General features: G+C 61.9%; 1 pseudogene; it reads left to right on the top strand.

Annotated features, from left to right (window-relative positions):
• The window catches only part of LOC126197814 (large subunit ribosomal RNA), a 7,806-nt pseudogene that overhangs the window by 696 nt on the left and 2,110 nt on the right, over window positions 1–5,000 (top strand).

The following is a 5,000-nucleotide window of genomic DNA, read 5'->3' as shown; positions in this document are numbered from 1 at the left end:
CTGTTGGGCAGAGCCCCGGTGTCCTGGCTGGCTGCTCGGCGGTATATCTGGAGGAGTCGATTCGCCCCTTTGGGCGCTCGGGCTCCCGGCAAGCGCGCGCGGTTCTTCCCGGATGACGGACCTACCTGGCCCGGCCCCGGACCCGCGCCGCTGTTGGCTCGGGATGCTCTCGGGCGGAATAATCGCTCCCGTCAGCGGCGCTTCAGCTTTGGACAATTTCACGACCCGTCTTGAAACACGGACCAAGGAGTCTAACATGTGCGCGAGTCATTGGGCTGTACGAAACCTAAAGGCGTAATGAAAGTGAAGGTCTCGCCTTGCGCGGGCCGAGGGAGGATGGGGCTTCCCCGCCCTTCACGGGGCGGCGGCCTCCGCACTCCCGGGGCGTCTCGTCCTCATTGCGAGGTGAGGCGCACCTAGAGCGTACACGTTGGGACCCGAAAGATGGTGAACTATGCCTGGCCAGGACGAAGTCAGGGGAAACCCTGATGGAGGTCCGTAGCGATTCTGACGTGCAAATCGATCGTCGGAGCTGGGTATAGGGGCGAAAGACTAATCGAACCATCTAGTAGCTGGTTCCCTCCGAAGTTTCCCTCAGGATAGCTGGTGCTCGTACGAGTCTCATCCGGTAAAGCGAATGATTAGAGGCCTTGGGGCCGAAACGACCTCAACCTATTCTCAAACTTTAAATGGGTGAGATCTCCGGCTTGCTTGATATGCTGAAGCCGCGAGCAAACGACTCGGATCGGAGTGCCAAGTGGGCCACTTTTGGTAAGCAGAACTGGCGCTGTGGGATGAACCAAACGCCGAGTTAAGGCGCCCGAATCGACGCTCATGGGAAACCATGAAAGGCGTTGGTTGCTTAAGACAGCAGGACGGTGGCCATGGAAGTCGGAATCCGCTAAGGAGTGTGTAACAACTCACCTGCCGAAGCAACTAGCCCTGAAAATGGATGGCGCTGAAGCGTCGTGCCTATACTCGGCCGTCAGTCCGGCAGTCACGGCCGGTCCTTGCGGCCGGCCGCGAAGCCCTGACGAGTAGGAGGGTCGCGGCGGTGGGCGCAGAAGGGTCTGGGCGTGAGCCTGCCTGGAGCCGCCGTCGGTGCAGATCTTGGTGGTAGTAGCAAATACTCCAGCGAGGCCCTGGAGGGCTGACGCGGAGAAGGGTTTCGTGTGAACAGCCGTTGCACACGAGTCAGTCGATCCTAAGCCCTAGGAGAAATCCGATGTTGATGGGGGCCGTCATAGCATGATGCACTTTGTGCTGGCCCCCGTTGGGCGAAAGGGAATCCGGTTCCTATTCCGGAACCCGGCAGCGGAACCGATACAAGTCGGGCCCCTCTTTTAGAGATGCTCGTCGGGGTAACCCAAAAGGACCCGGAGACGCCGTCGGGAGATCGGGGAAGAGTTTTCTTTTCTGCATGAGCGTTCGAGTTCCCTGGAATCCTCTAGCAGGGAGATAGGGTTTGGAACGCGAAGAGCACCGCAGTTGCGGCGGTGTCCCGATCTTCCCCTCGGACCTTGAAAATCCGGGAGAGGGCCACGTGGAGGTGTCGCGCCGGTTCGTACCCATATCCGCAGCAGGTCTCCAAGGTGAAGAGCCTCTAGTCGATAGAATAATGTAGGTAAGGGAAGTCGGCAAATTGGATCCGTAACTTCGGGATAAGGATTGGCTCTGAGGATCGGGGCGTGTCGGGCTTGGTCGGGAAGTGGGTCAGCGCTAACGTGCCGGGCCTGGGCGAGGTGAGTGCCGTAGGGGTGCCGGTAAGTGCGGGCGTTTAGCGCGGGTGTGGTCTGCTCTCGCCGTTGGTCGGCCTCGTGCTGGCCGGCGGTGCAGGATGCGCGCGCCTGTGCGGCGTTCGCGCCCCGGTGCTTCAACCTGCGTGCAGGATCCGAGCTCGGTCCCGTGCCTTGGCCTCCCACGGATCTTCCTTGCTGCGAGGCCGCGTCCGCCTTAGCGTGCTCCTCCGGGGGCGCGCGGGTGCGCGGATTCTCTTCGGCCGCCATTCAACGATCAACTCAGAACTGGCACGGACTGGGGGAATCCGACTGTCTAATTAAAACAAAGCATTGCGATGGCCCTAGCGGGTGTTGACGCAATGTGATTTCTGCCCAGTGCTCTGAATGTCAACGTGAAGAAATTCAAGCAAGCGCGGGTAAACGGCGGGAGTAACTATGACTCTCTTAAGGCAAGTGATGCGCAATACATGGGCCAAGCCCTCTTAGCCTCTCCTTGCCTGCGGCTTCCCCCCTTCCCGTGGGCCCGCCGATACGCCAGTCCTTCATAGGACTGGTAAGCTGAGTGGAAGTCCGCACCTGGGGCTTTGGGGGGTTACCAGCCCTCCATCGCGAAACCCTTAACGTTGGGACAACAAGACAAGAGAATACGGGTACCGGGCCTTCCGCTGAAGGTCCCGGCCCAACAGTCCCGACTGCTACCCTACCAACCGTCCCTGAAGTAGAGGAGACCGTGGAGCCATGGTTCCACTGCAGCATCTGCAGCCGTGCTTTCCGCAGCAAGATCGGGCTCGGACAACACCGCCGCCGCGCCCATCCGGAAGCGGCGAATGCGGAAATTACAACCGATAGGAAGAGAGCTCGGTGGGCGGAAGAAGAGATGCGGGAGCTCGCCCTGGCGGAGGCTAGGCTTCTCTGTGCCAGTGACTCCAAATTCCTTTTCGCAAACCAGGAGCTTCTACCGCTGTTTCCGCACCGCACCCTGGATGCCGTCAAGTGTAGGAGGAGGACGGCGGCACACAGGGCAATGGTGCGTGAGTATGTGGAGGAGCTGAAGCGGGAACATCAGGTGCAGCAGGTTCTGCGCCATCCACCCGCCACGGAGTCGCTGCCAGAGAGGCCACCCTCTCCGCCGGAGCTTGAGCGCCCGCCACCAACATCTGCTGTCGACGAAGCAATATGGAGTCACCTCGCCGGCCTGCCGCGGTCAGCCGCGCGTTTCTCGGCCCTGGACGACCTTGCGTGTCTGGGACCGGGTACGCCGTCGGCAGTGGTTGCGGCTGGGCTGCCCGAGGCCCTCCGAGCTGTCGGCTCGGAAGAAGCAGGAGTACGGACGAAGAAGAAGCCGCGCCCGCCATCCAAGCAGCGGCCTGATGGTGGCCCTCCGCTCTCCAAGCGGAAGCGCCGCCGGTGGGAGTATGCTAGAGTTCAGGACGCCTTCAGGAAGAACCGCGCACGCTGTGTGCGAGGCCTCCTGGATGGCACCCTGCTACAGCCGCCGTCGAACATCCCTGGGCTGGTGGACTTCTGGCGCAGCCTCTTTACGACGGAGCCACCCTCCACCGCTGGCTCCATCCCTGACCGGCTTCTCCCGCGCTCGGAGTCTGTTGACTTTGAGCGCCTGTGGAGGCCGATCACTACTGAAGAGGTTGCGGCTGCCCTGCCGCCCAGAGGCTCCGTTGCCGGCCCTGACGGCCTCTCGCCGGTGCAGCTGCGCCGCCTTCCGGCGGAGGTCACCACTAAGCTCTTGAACCTTTTCCTGCTGACCCGTAAGCTCCCTCCTTCCCTCCTCCGAGCCAGGACCTCCCTGCTCCCTAAGACAGCCGCCCCAGCATCCCCCGCTGACTTTCGGCCCATCACCGTCTGCTCGGTGTTAGCCAGAACCTTCCATAAGGTTCTGGCGACTCGCCTAATGCGGATGTGTGCTGTGGACGAACGTCAGCGGGCTTTCATCCCAAGGGATGGGATGCTGGAGAATACCTTCCTCCTCGACCGGGTGCTCGTCGGCGCCGTCCGCCGCTGTCGTTCTGTGTTCATGGCGTCTCTCGACGTGTCTAAGGCGTTCGATTCGTTGGACCATGCGGCCCTCCGCCCTGTGCTTAAAGCCCATGGTCTGCCGGACGAATTCATTGACTACGTCGAGGGCTGCTATGCGGACAGCACGACGGTAATTGCGGGGGGTGGCGACGAGTCTCCGGCCGTGCGGCCAGCAAGGGGTGTTCGGCAAGGAGATCCTCTGTCCCCTCTCCTCTTTAATTTCGCTGTTGACTATGTTCTAGAACAGCTGCCCTCTCATATTGGTGTCAAGGTGTTGGGCCGCCAGATCAACGCGGCGGCCTTCGCGGACGACATCCTGCTCTTCGCCTCCACGAGGGGGGGCCTGCAGTCCCTCATCAACGCAGCAGTGGCAGCCCTCGACCAACTTGGGCTGCGGGTGAACCCGCGGAAGTGTCTCACCCTCGCACTCGTGGCGTCCGGCCGCGAGAAGAAAGTGAAGGTGGATGCCAACGTCACCTTCACTGCCGGCGACACCACCGTGCCGGCGTTGGGAGTGGGTGAGACCTTCCGCTACCTGGGACTGCAGTTCTCCTCCTCAGGCCGGTGTCTCTTCCATCCGAGGCAACACATAGAGGAGCAGCTGTCGATCATCACGCGGGCGCCGCTGAAGCCGCAGCAGCGGCTTTTTGCACTTCGTGAGGTTCTTCTCCCGGGCCTGTACCATGGCCTAGCCCTGAGTCGCACCCGCATCGGCGCGCTCAAGGCCATGGACAACTGCGTTCGGGCCGCGGTGAGGAGGTGGTTCCGCCTCCCAGCTGATACCCCCTTGGGCTACTTTCACGCTCCGGTAGCCCATGGTGGCCTAGGGATTCCATCGGCCCGCTGGACGGGGCCAACCCTGAGGCGGGGCAGACTCCTCACCCTGTTGCAGCCCGAGACCTCTACCACCGACGCAGACCTGGGGGAGGCACGACACGAAGTGGCGGCGCTAGAGAGACACCTCACGTGGGAGGGCCATTTGCTGCAAACAGCTGCAAAAGTTGGCGAGATGTGGGCGGCGCGCCTGCATATCAGCTTCGACGGGGCAGCACTTTCGTCGTCAGCCAGGACATCAGGCCAACACAGCTGGGTCGAGGACACCAGTCGCTTCCTGTCCGGCCGTGACTACGTGGCGTGCATCCGCACGCGCATTAATGCATTACCATCTAAAGCGCGCAGGAGTCGCGGCCGAGACAGGGAGAAGATGTGTCGCGCAAGGTGCAACGC

This window comes from Schistocerca nitens, chromosome 7, assembly GCF_023898315.1.
Source record: "Schistocerca nitens isolate TAMUIC-IGC-003100 chromosome 7, iqSchNite1.1, whole genome shotgun sequence".
Taxonomy (NCBI): Eukaryota; Metazoa; Arthropoda; class Insecta; order Orthoptera; family Acrididae; genus Schistocerca; species Schistocerca nitens.
Note: the sequence above shows the minus strand (reverse complement) of the source record. Positions and strands in the feature narration are given on the sequence as shown.